The sequence below is a fragment of the Larus michahellis genome, chromosome 6 (genome assembly GCF_964199755.1).
Source record: "Larus michahellis chromosome 6, bLarMic1.1, whole genome shotgun sequence".
Classification (NCBI taxonomy): domain Eukaryota; kingdom Metazoa; phylum Chordata; class Aves; order Charadriiformes; family Laridae; genus Larus; species Larus michahellis.
Genome location: NC_133901.1, coordinates 39,153,870 through 39,167,364, shown reverse-complemented (window position 1 = coordinate 39,167,364; position 13,495 = coordinate 39,153,870).

Sequence of the window (13,495 nt, the reverse complement as noted above, 5' to 3'; positions counted from 1 at the left end):
TTTGGTACTTTGTCTCCAAGATCCAAAAGAGAATAGATGGAGAGTCGATGGAAACATTGACTTCTATTTTTTGCTTCTTATCTTTTCAATTTAACATCTTGTTTAACTTTTACTTCAGGTATCCTTGCTGCCTGTGCTATTGCTGGATAAAAAGATGCTAAAAAAAAAAGTGTTTTTCCAGTTACGTGTTTAGAAATAAGGAAATTTTTTGCAGCTTTATTAGAAATATTTTGTTGGGCTAATGTGATCAGCGCATTACATCTTACAAGGTCCTAAAGTTAAGAAACCAACACTGTCATTACTGTATATGTCATGGCAAATCAGAAAACGCAGCTTTTTTGGTCAAATGACTGCTTTTTTGGAATAGATGTATTACCTTAAAGCTTTTGACTTTTTAGAATTAGAAATTCTTTGCTTAGAGCAACTCTTTTTCCCATTATTTTTAATGAAGACAAAGCAGTTTTGGGGAGGAATGCCCTAATAAATTTTTTACTCAGTGTGGTACTATTATCTATTGCTTTCCATTTCTCTGTAAAAAAAGAACAAAGGGAGCTGAGTTAATTTAAGTGGCTTAATTATACACATTAGGTCACAATCTCCCCATCCTTAAGTATCACTTCTAGCTCTTCCCCTGTGCTTTATATGCGTGTAGAAATTTGATTGTAATGTTGCATCTGCACTGTTCATCTGTTTCTGTGTTAGAACAGTGTCTTCAGTGCTTTAGCACTTAGTTGTGAAATTGCCTTTTTTTTCTGTTTTTAAACTGATTTGAAGTATCTTTTCATAGAATCATAGAATGGTTTAGGTTGGAAAGGACCTTAAAGATCACCTAGTTCCAACCCCCCTGCCCTGGGCAGGGACACCTCCTGCTAGACCAGGCTGCTCAAAGCCCCATCCAGCCTGGCCTTGAACACTTCCAGGGATGGGGCATCCACAGCGTCTCTGGGCAACCTGTTCCAGTGCCTCACCACCCTCACAGGAAAGAATTTCTTCCTAATATCTAATCTAAATCTATGCTCTTCCAGTTTAAAACTGTTACCTCTCGGCCTATCACTGCAATCCCTGATAAGGAGTCCCTTCCCAGCTTTCCTTCAAGTCCCTTTCAGGTACTGGAAGGGGCTATAAGGTCTCCCTGGAGCCTTCTCTTCTCCAGGCTGAACAACCCCAACTCCCTCAGCCTGTCCTCATTGCAGAGGTGCTCCAGCCCTCTGGTCATCTTGGTGGCCCTCCTCTGGACCCACTCCAACAGGTCCACGTCCTTCTTATGTTGAGGCCCCAGAGCTGGACACAGGACTCCAGGTGGGGTCTCACCAGAGCAGAGTAGAGGGGTAGAGTCACCTCCCTTGACCTGCTGGCCATGCTTCTTTTGATACAGCCCAGGATGTGGTTGGCTTTCTGGGCTGTGAGCACACGCTGCTAGCTGTGTTTTTCCCTACGGAGTGCTGGGGTGTTTTTCCTGCCTTAGGTGCTAAGAATGCTGAGCAGAGGCGAAGCTTGAACATTCATTTATGTAGCCTACCTTTTAATGCCATTTCCCTGTCATTAAGCAACATTTATCCTTTAATTCTTGGTTAGGTTTGCTTTAGCCCTAGTTTTCCCCTTGTCAGAGGAAGAATATCAATTGTAAATATTCAAAAATATGTTCCAACTGCTCCTCCAGTTCATGCCATCTTTTGTATTTTGTTTCACGTTTTGTTGTTCCACGGCCCTCCTGATCACCAACTTGGCACGGAGAAGCAACAGGGGTTTGCCTGAGTCTACATTTCCCTGATTGGCAAATATGTTCTGCTTTATTTTGTCATCAGCCAGTAATGACACACCCCCACACCCACGCCTGACCCAGTCAGGTCAGGTATAAAGGCAGGGCTTGAGTTCTTTTTTCGGGAAAGTAAACTTTGCCCAATATTCATGTGAAGCTCATCTCGGTGATCTTTTTCATTATCCCATTTGATGTTTCGTCAAAGCTGTTCCCTCCTTTGTTGGAGCACTGTATGTTATTGTTTGAAGTGAAGACTATGGATTCATTTTTAGAATTTATCCTTTTTAATCTGGGCAGAGTGAAGTACAAATAATCCTTTGCTTTGTTGACTAATACTCTTGCAGCTAAGCAGCAGAGAAAGGAGGAGGTGAACTTTTCACACTACCATCTGTAACCAGCTGGTTCTGCCGTTCAATTCTTAGTTTGCTTGAGGCAAATAACTGTATTGTGTATTACAGCATGCAAGAGATCTAATTTTTTCCATGCAGTGAGTTATCAGCAGTTCATTGGAAAGGTCATCTTTTGTTGTTTCACTTGCTACAGGAGATGTGAAATGTCCTAGAGAGGATTTTTGATAGATGCAATCCTTCCATTAAAGTTAAATTTGTGGAAATAGTGAACAGATGTACTGCTACAGGCGAACTATATGTAAATTTGGGGTGATCTTTTCTCATAGTAGCAGAATTTCTTTTCACCAAGACTTCCAAATCTGTGAAGAAATGTGTGGGCTTTAACATGCAGTGGGAGGACTGTTTGTGCTACCTGAGGAGTGTGGTAGACCACAGTAGTGGAGATGTTTGTGGGGGAAGGGGAATGTGGCTGAAAAGTAGAAGAGGAGGTTTGGGAATCAAACTTTGCAAGTCCTGCACGCTTGTGCTGTGATCCTGAATTACGCCAGGCTCCTCTTAACTTGATATTAAATAGTTAAGATGAATTCCTCTTTCTCTGGGTAGCCTCCTGGTTTAGGAAAGAAGCTGGTGATAGGGATAAATAAACCAGAAAACAAGCATGTTGCAGCAATTTTGATTGATAGCTTCCATAAGGAAGCACAGTACTGCTCTGTCTGGACTGGTTTGGCAGTGTGGGTTCCTACAGCAGTCCAAAGAGATTTTAAAGCTGTGCAGGCTGATGGCTTTCCTTGGCTTTTCACTTAAGTGATGACATCCCATGTAATAGCAACCTAGTCACGCTGATGACAGGTAAGGCTGAATAGACGGGCTCACTCCAAGTAACTTTTTCAACACCTTCAGTCACTTGGGCTAGAAAATTTCTATCCTGGGCTTTTGTCTGCCAAGTAGCAGTACTGCCAGCATTCATTTCGCTGTATATAAGTGTTCCTGTCAAGTGTTCCAGGAAAAACTGGTGATTTACATGGTTTTTTAAACTCTTTTTTTCTCAAAGAGATTCTGCATGTGCAACACTTCGTTTCTTGTTTGTCACAACCTCACTGACATAACTTTCTACCTTCCTCTGCACTTCTTTCTCTACTGTCCCATCCACTGTGGTGCAGGGCCTGATTGAACTCTCATCTTCTGTACTGGTGTGCGAAGGAAGGAGACTGCAGTATATTGCTGGCACACCTAAGGAAACTAGAATCTGTGTACCCCAAACGGAGTTACTCCGGATGTGTCCGGGCTGCAAGAAGTTGCCATTTCTTTCCGCCATCCCCTGTCTCATGGTTGGTCAGATTTATAAATGTTGGTGTCTATTCAGCGACGGCTGGCTCTGGACATTGCTGCGAGGAGCCCGGCTCCTTCCACCAGGTTCCTGCTGCAGCTCTGGAGGTATTTCGTCTGTTTCAAACCATTATTAAATCTTTATGATAGTGTAGGCTCATATGGATGTCCAGTCCTTTTATTTAAGGTCTCTTGGTCTGTCGGTTTCCAGGCTATGATATGACAGTTCAGCAGTCTGGCATTGCATTGTGTTTGTGTCCTTTTATCGTTTTAGATTTGCTGCCTCTTGGTTCTACTGGAGATGGCGAATAATGCCAGTGAACAGGAATGTTTGACCTAAAGATAGACCCCACAATTTAATTCTATATATTTTGTATTGTCTGCTTTTTCTGTTCTTTTGAAAACGTTCCAGTTATTTCTGTGAATGGACGTTTTTCCAGGGCTCTCATTTTTATATCTGTGTGCCTTGAAATGGCTAAGCAAAATGGCTCAAAGTGCTTGCGTAAAGAAACTCCCTCAGCATGGGCCCAGTTTTACTTGTGCTGAGAGCTGCCGATAGACCAGCAGCCGTAGCCCCTGTGCGGGGTCAGAGCGACCGCTCTGACTTGCAGGAGCACGTCCCCGGCTATGCCTGAGAAAATTATTGCCCAGCCTTGCTTTTCAATAGAGCGAGGGGGGCTCTTCAGGCTTGAATTTCTAAGCTGCTTTGATGGGATTTGAGGGTTGTTTTTGAATGCTGAGATTTTCCTGACCGATTCCCCCGTGGGTGTGGTGTCCCAGATGCTCAGGGTTAGAGCTGGAAACCAGCTTCACCTCCCACAACCCTTGTGATGGTCCCGCTCCCGGGCGCAGGAGCTGCAGCGGGCTGGGGTCAGCAGCCTGACAGGCATCTCTTATCATTGCTGGTTTGCTCTGCCCTGCCAAATTCCTGAGCTTTCCTGGGGATCGCGCTTTTACTGAGCAATTTCTTGGTATTTAGCTGCAGAGGAAGTTACTTCTGTGGCTTGCGGAGTTTGTCCCAGGTGTTGTAGCATCCTTTGAGTGCAGAAATGGAAATACTCTTGCTGGAGCAGCGTGTGCATGTGCTCTGTACTGCGCTGCCTCGGGGGCCTTCGGTGCACAGGTAGGTGCGGGGCCAGCTCAAAAAAAAAATCTTGTAACCAGCAGGTTCTCTGTCTGAGAATAGTTGGCTGCTTGAGGGGGTGATTGCTTCTCCCCGCTCCTCACCTGGAGATAACTTTTTACATTCGACCTGGTAGTTCGTAGAAGAAAAATGAACACCACCCCCCAAAACAAAAACAAACAAAAAAAAAATCCCCAACACAGGAAAAAATAGTTTTGGAAATGAAAAGGCAAGGAAAAACAATGGCTTATGCAGCAGTTAGTCATCTCTGTTGAAGAATGTATCACAGAAAAATAAAATTGGCAGCAGCAGGGCTCCCGCAATCATGGTCTTAACAAATTGCTATGGATCTGCATTGGCTATTTATTATCTTTAATCCTAGTGGTCTACCAGGAAGGAAGGAAAATAATGACTAATAACAGATTTTAGTTAAAGTTAATTTATATTGGTAGTGGAACTAATTGCATGTTCCAGGTGTTCATCAGTTTAGCAAGACAACATTTAACTATCAAATGTTCCACTTACAATGTGGTTAATTAAACATGATTGAACAGTTGGGTTTACAAACACGCAATTAATTACATGTCATTACACTTGTAGTGGGTATGTGGCACGCGTCATGCAAGATTTATGTGATTTTTTTTTTTTAATAAAAAATTCCTTCTTGTAAGAGGCTGCCTTGTGCTGGCACATTAATGTAAGGGTGTTGACAGTCTGGTGCTATTGATGCTGGAATTGGGGACGCTCGAGGAACGGTGGCAGTAGACGGGTGTGAGAGATGGTGGCGCCAAGGCGGCCCGTCTGATCCGTCGGCAGCCGGGGTCTGTGTGTTGGGGAACAGCCATCTTTATTCCTTAAATGTCTGTATTTGCAGCAATGACGTACGCACCGTGCTCATCGGTTCCCTCTGGGTGAATTTGCTCCTCACTGTATGAGAGCTGCAGGGCACAAGTTTTTTTTTTTGGTAAACTTTTTTTAGTTCATTGTTGCGTGCCTGCATGTTCAGTATGGCATTGGGTCACCAGAGGATGTTTTTTGCATGTGTCAGTGGTTCCCATGCGGATTTATCAGAGTACGCGGGTGTTCTGTCCCTCTTCCCGAGAGTACGGCTGCACAGCCACATGACTGGAAATCCACAGTAATGTCAGGAAACAACTGGAAATCCACAGTAACAGCAGGCATCTCAGGTAAGAAATTGTGCCCTTGCTGCCCTGGTTATCAGTAAGCCCAATCATTGGTAATGAAATAAATGAAAGGCGATAAACAATTGTAAATAACTTTAAATGACGCTTTTTTTATTTGAAGTCTATTCTACCCTCACACAGGTGTTTTCTCTTGTTCTCTCTCTTTTTTGTGTGTGCACAAGTACATACCAGAAAGGGAGGACAGTTCGTCCTCTAATTGAAATTTATCTCTGTGCAGACACCCAGCGCCAGCAGGATATATTGGAAATACTAAAACTGCATGGATTTATAACTGTCCTGGGTTTTCCTCAACCAGGAGAGCACTGTGTGAAGTGAGATTGCCTTCATTTTCCTGTCCGGCATAGAAATGGAGTTTTGCATTTGAATTTTGCATCCAGCCTGGCAAGGCCTCTCATCTGGGGAGAAAAGACCTTTCTTTGCAGGTGGATCATCCAGAGCTGGCTTTGCTGGTGGAGCAGGCTGTGCTCTTGCCCCCTGGCCTTGCTGGGTTCATGGCTACTTCCCTACCGGTTGCTAGAGTAATAATTTCTGTTTCACTTACTCCAGGGGTAATTAGTTGCTCAAAGAAACTAATGATGCACGTGGCTGGGAGGTCAGAGTGTTAGGATGGGGACTATGCCAGCCCTGGGTTGGTGCCGTTCTGGGAGGAAATGGGAAAATGGGAAGATGGTTAGTGCTCCCCTGGCACTTTCATGTTATTGTTAGCAAAAAAAACCCAAACAGGAAAAAAAAACAAAACAACAAAACAGCCCTGGGGATAGCCTTAAACTCTAATTTCCCCACAGCCTGTTCCGAAAAGACTGGTGATTTACATGTTTTTTTTAACGTAATGTTCCCAAGTGTGTGTGTGTGTGTCTGTCTGTCTGCAGGCTGGTGAGCACCCCTGAGCTGAGCTCCGGTTAGTGCCAGCAGACCGTGTCAGCACCGGCATGGGACAAATACTGGATTTTTGTGTTTGCAACAGCGACAGAACCTGCGATGGTGCCTGCGGGAGAGCACTGTGCACAAAGCGCGGGGACTTGTCTGGTGCCCGCTGATGTGCTCCTGCACCAATGCATTGCCCATCAGGGCTCCTGGTAGCCCCACGCTTGTTGCTGTGCTAGCCGTGAAGGTCTGGAAGTGGCATTAAAAAGTTTAATCTTTTTTCCTTTGTCTTTTCATGAGCAACAAATTACAATGAAATAAAAGAGGACGGAAATAAAATTTTATACTGTGCCTTTTAGGCTGTTTTATACTTCTCTCTGACAAGGAGGCTAAAAGAGCAAAATAATATTGACTAAGTGTCTGGTCTTTACCTAAGTGCTCTTGAAAGTTAATCAATCCACTTATGCCCTAAACAATGTTAGCTTTTCAGTTCAGAGGGGCTGGGGAGAAATTCACCTGGCTTTTCTGGCATTGAGAGGATGGCAGGGCTGGAAGCAAACCTGTTTGCCTGTGCCTTGATGGGATTAAGATGGGATGCTGTACTGTCACTCAGATGATGTTTTCTGTATATTTAATTGACCATTGCAGCTTGCGAACAGCCCATTAGCTGATGTATTTATGCTTCATGAGGCTAATGCTCGGTGGTGATAGTCTCTTCATCTTGCATTTGTTACATAAAAACTTGACCTAATTTGAATGAGTTTGGGGAAAGAACGGCAAAAAGGCAGAAAGGTGAGTTTTCTCTTTGTGCTTATTAATACAGATCTGTAATCCGGAAGCTTTGTTGAAGAGCATTAAAATGCATGGACTTTTAATGGAACTGCAAGGGAAAACAAAATGAATCCCTATGATTTAAGTAATCCATCACTGAAACTTCATTCTTGAAAAATGAAAAGGGATGTAAAAGTTCGTCTGACCACCCCGTGGTGCTGTAGCCCACGTCCGACCGCATTAAAATAGGATCAGGCAGGGAGAGGAAGGGTGGCCTCTGGCTTTGGGACAGCTGTGGAGAAATTTGGCTGGGTTTGAAAATGCCTGGTGGTTTCTCCTTCTGTGGCAGTAATATGGATGAGGAGCCCATCTCTGGTGGGCCTTCAGCCATGACCCTTTACCTCACTGAGATGTGAGGATGGTTGTTTTCATTTAGGTAGTTCATTAGCTGTAGATGTTAACAGTATTAGGGTTTCCTATTTATGTTAGTACAGATATGTACCGGTGTGTGTATGGTAGCAGGTTTAGAGAGTTTTCATTTGGAGGGGTTTTCTGTGCTAAAAACTGCAGACAAGCACCATCTGCCAGACAGCCACATTTTTCTGCATGAAGTTTTAATCTCCATCCAGGGAGACTCTTTATCCAGCCTGGAGTAAATCATCCGCTCCGGGTAGAGGGAACCATCCTGTCTGGCCTCTGGTTCCCCCGGAGCCCTGGTCCCTTCCCCTTGGGATGGCAGCCCGGCTGTGGTCTCACCCGGGCTCCGGAGGGGATGCGGCTGCTGCCTCCGCAGGTGGGATGCAGTTATTTGGGGTTATAATTAATAAATCTCCCTGGCGGTTTTCGTCTCTGCTTCCTACTATACAATAACTGTGTTATATGTAATGAAGCTGTGAAACCACTGTGTGATGGGATGGTGGGTGGCGGAAAGGAAGGTCTGAAAATGTGGCTTTTGAAGAGACTCCTGTTGCCACAGGCTTGATCTTCGAGCTTCGTTTTACTGCTTTCAAAATGAAATCCCTGCTCTTGCCTCACTGTGGCTTTACCTGCCGGGTGATGTACAGCGATGAACCATAATTTGCAGACGCCCTTGTGTGTGACAGCTGGATTAGTGTTTATTAAAAACACTACAATATTATATTATTATATATTTATATATTATATAATAATATATAATTATAGGTGATTATAATTATATATTATTATAATATTTAAAACTGGTTCATTTACAGTGTACGATCCCCTTTCTCCCCCCCCCCCCCCCCCTTCCTGGGGAAGCTGCCTCCTCGTTTCGGCGAGCTTCGGTGGTGAGGTGCGGGTGCTGGTACTCACTTCTGGGCGAGATCTTTGCCTTCAGGTTTCTGGGACCAGCTCAGCAGTGGAGCAAAGCACAAGGTTACGCTTGCCCAGGGCCTGCTAAAATGGTTGGGGAAAAGAAAAAGCACAATAAAACGCAGGAAAGTCTTGAAGAAACTGCAGTGAAAGCCACTTGATGACTGAAGAAAGGGCTAAGTAAATGACTTGAGAACCCAAAGGAAATTGCCGTAAAGCGGGTGTTTATGCACGAGCAGGTTTGCGAAGCCTTGCTCTCCGCTTTGAGTATGTGGCTAATGAACAAAACCTGGAGACGGCTTTTGTTCAGTTGTGATTATTGCCAGATTTGCCTGTGCGGAGAAAGGAGAGAGGAAAGAATAAAGCAAAGGCAGCTGGCGGTGGCAATGAGCAGGGGTGGGTGCCTGTCAGTTCGGCCCCGTCCTCTTCTGCACCAAGCCAGAGGGTGGGTTTGCCCGCAATGTCTCAATGGGGATCGTGCTGCCCATGCGCACGAGCTTCGTAATTGCTCCTAAAGTAACAAGACGTGTGATCACGCGCCCAGGAGAGCAGCCGAAGACTGTACGCGTGGGCTTTACTCCTGATTTTTGCCTTTGGGAATGTGCAGGGCTGAGGGGTCTCTGTGAGGAGAGGAGGCCAGGCTGGGCACGGCCGGGTCCAGTGGCCCTAGGGCTGAGCCCCGTGCGCCCCTCAACCCCATGGGTGGCACCTCAGGGGACACAAGTGGCAGGGGGGGAAATGTTGCCAGGCGCAGGGAGAGGAGTGGGGAGCGAAGGAGAGAGGGTGAGGTGGGGAAAAGGGGTCAAGAGAGAGCAATTTCGTTTTGTTTCTTGCCGTTGAAACCTAGTTTAATTGGTAAGAAATTAAATTAATTTTCGCCAAGTTGAGTGTGTTTCACCTGTGATGGTAATGAGCAAGGGGTGTCCCTGTCTCTTTGTCTTTGTATCTTGACCCATGAGCTTTTTCACTGTGTTTTCTCCCCTGCCTTGTTGAGGAGGGGGTGTGAGAGAGCGGCCGGGCAGCATCTGACATCCAGCTGTGGTCAACCTGCCCCAGAGAAATGCTTAATTGACCTCTAAAACACAACTGTGGTGGGGTTAAGAAGAAGAGGTCGTGGTACTGACCACTGCTGGGACCTCTTGTGCGTGGTCACGGGGAGCTGCCCTCTGAGGCACTGTTCTCAAATGGAAATCGTACCATCACAGGAGCCCATATACACACTTAAATACTAAATTGTCTCCCCTGAAGCAATGACTGGATCACTTACATATGTATTAGTGATTTTTAAAAAGCGTTTTTCATTCTTTTTGATTTTATTTATTTATTTGCAACAGGTGGGTTTGGGCCAGGGTTGCGCTGGCTCCGGAGGGGAGAGTCGCAAGGAGCACGGTGCAGCAGGAGAGACGATGGCCCTGCCAAAATTCATGCTGGACCGGGAAGGCCAGAGAAAGAAACTGAGAAGCGATGAATGCTGTTTGCCATCAGGGTTTGCGTGTTTGAATAGGCACAATTCGCTTACGCAAGGGGCAGAAAACACCATAAGGCCAGAGCTTTCACCTGGCCGGTCTCTTGGCTGCATCCCCGCTGAGTTTGGTGGCATCTTCATAGGTTTTGGGGGTGTGTGTGAGAGCGGGATGTGGCCTGCTTCATGCAAGCAGCACAAAGCGGTTAAATATTAATTGTGGAAAGGACAATCCTTGCTGTTGCCTGGTTTGAGATGACGCTCCAGTTTTGTTCCCAGGGGTGCGCAGCAGCTTCTGCTTGGGAATGGAAACACTTAATCAGAGAGCGCATTTTGTGGGAACTGCAGGTGGCAGCAGGGGCTAAGTTTTACAGAAAAAATGTGTTAAATTTCCTTTCTCCACAGTAGCTTGGCATATGGCAAAAATCTGAATCTCTGCAAAAAGCCTTCTCTTAAAGCCCACACTCCGTATTTTTAAGTTCCTTTTAGGTGTGACGTTTTCAGTAACTGCCAGGACACTTCCCGCTCCCTTCGGGGTGCCCCGCACTGCTTTCCCCCAGGGTGGGTTTGTGCTGGTTGTTTTGCAGCTCATGGAGTTCTGCTTTTAGTTACTGTGTTCCAACTGGGCAAGTAACTTAAGAAGTATATTACTTATGTTTATGACAATCAAAATTATGTCCATTTGAATTTAAGAAACGGGTGAGTTGCTGTGTGTTAACTGCAGGACTTTGAAATCCTCTGTGTTGCACAGAAAAATCTTGAACGGATCTGAATAAACTTTAACACAGGAGATTTTATCAGTCTTGATTTGGTGTATAGTCACGGAGAAAACCTTAAGGTTTAGCAAAGAAGTAACGAACAGACTGTTGTCCCTCGTGCTCTGTGTGGTTTTGGCTTGGGGGTTACCTGTCATCTAGTGCTTCCTCATTTAAGATAGATACACACATTTGTTTGTCTGGTTCAGTCATAATAAAGAATGCACTTATGTTTATCGCGTGCTGCGGGGAACCTGAGGGAGACAACGTGCTGAAATGAAGGTGGGTTTGCGTGGTTCAGACAGCTCACTGAACAAATGGGCGCACACCCATGTGCTGTGTATCGGCTGGGACCAGCCGGCGATGTGTTTTTTAAGTTGCGCTGACAATTAAGCTGGTATAAAACTTTGCCAGACACCTAAGGCTGCTGTTTCTGAGCTCTGAGGTGAGGCTGAGTGCAGAAGAATCGGTTTCTAAGAAGTGCTAATTGTTGTTACTGATAAGTTGTAGCACAGTAAGTGAAAATCCCAGAGGGACTCATTGTCATACTGGCAGGGTCAGTTCAAAATCTGCAGTAAACGTTCCTGGTAGCACGTTTTCCAATTAAAAAGCAATAGCGAAGCGCTTAAATGTATTGCTGGGAATTAAATACTTCTCTCAAGCTAATTGCTTTTGTTGGTGGTTTTTCAGATATACTAGAAAGACGACAGATAGCTTGGACTGTGAAGGACTCATCCGGGTTTTAAAAGCCTTCCCTGGCACGAAGCGCTCCGATGTGGTTTTTTCCCCCCTCGTGCTTCTTCCTTGGCACTATGCGCTGATCGCAAGCCGTATATCTACACGCTTGCTCCTGGTCCGAGCAGGAGCGTCAGCGAATCCCTATACAGGAGCCAGCGCTGTTAGAGAGCACGTCCCAGCCTCCCGGTGGGGGAAACACTAACATACAGTATGATGTAGAACTGTATTACCTATTAAAAGGCAATTATTTAGGGCATGTAGAAAAGAGAGCGCGTTACAAGTTAAACAAAGAGCAAGATGCATTTTAATAACTGTTCCCGAATGATGGGAAATTTCAGACGGCGCCCATAGGGCTTTACTGCCAGTGCGCTGCTGCTGGGGAGGGGGCTCAGGAGGGGGAGAGGCGTTCTGTGCACGCGTTCAATCGCAGTTTAAAGAGAATTAGCTCAAGCGGCACTCATAGACCCTTCCTATTCCCCTATCACAAACATTTGCCTGAATTTATTTGGCTGGATGTCTGATGAAAACAAATGTCAAGGTTGCATTGCCTGCCCCGAGTGCCAAATTTGGCTCGCGTGCAGGAGCGCGCCCGTGCTTGTCCAATCCAGGGAGAGCTGGAGCGCCCTCTGATTTACCTTAACAATTATAATCAAAGCTACACAGCTCGTACTATGAATGTTTGATCTTCAGAGCTTATAATCAACTCAGAGAAGAAACACCCCAGAAGCTATTTTATTGAATAAATTTAAATAATGCATTAATTTTAGAAAATAATCGCATATGAGCAAATGGCTGAGTTAATCAAAGTATTAATTTGTTCAGCTCTTAGGGATATGTAAAAACTTAAATAATGTGTAAATATCACATTTGGCATGTGTATACTTACCACAAAATATGAGTCAGATATAGCGCACACGTAGCTGAATAGAGACTATGTAGGTGCGTTTTAATGATGCTTAATGGGGGAGTGATATACATCAGGTTTGGAAATAGTATAGGAAACTGCACAGTTCCAGTTTTGGTGCCCAGGTTAATGTATATTTCCCTTGTGATCAACCTCTTGGTGGAGAATCCCAGTCAACGTCGTGCATGGAGACATGCTGGTAACACACAGCCTTTTGGCAAAACTTCTTGCGTGTAGTAAATCCAATGCACAGTGTGTCTGTGTTTATGAAATATCCCAAACTGTGCGACTTAGCTGGAAAAAGAGATGTGGGAGAGGTGCTGTTGCCATGTGGAATGCCACTGCATTCACATGTGGTACCGCAGGCGATGAGAGGTGGGTGAGGAACACAGTGGGTCATGGTTTGCTCCTCCAGGCTCCGCAGTGGCGAGCAGGAGCCCTGCAGCCCAACCAGGTTGGGGTGGAGCTTTCCAGAAGCTCCCCCAGGAGCTGCAACCTTCTTTTTCAAAGTGATCTAGGAAGTTATGACCACTTATGGTGGCTCCATAGCACGCATAGGTCTGTCGGTGGATGTTGAGGGCTGGCGGCAAACTCTGTCAGCCTTCACTGTGGAATCATAGACTCATCTAGGTTGGAAGGGACCTCCACCCCTTACAGCCCAGCAGGGCTTGCACCGTTTCTGCGGCTGTACTGAGCAAACAGTGGCTGCGGCAGGGAGAACGGTGATACCATGCCAACACACACCACAGCGCAGAAAGCGGGTATTTAAAGTTGAAGCTAACATGCCTCTGGTCCTACTGTGCCTGCTTTGCGTATGTGATATATTCATGGGGAAAAGTACCGTGTTCTTTCCCAGATTGACGGGAGGTTTTCATTTCGTACAATGTACCAGTCTTGATCTGATTT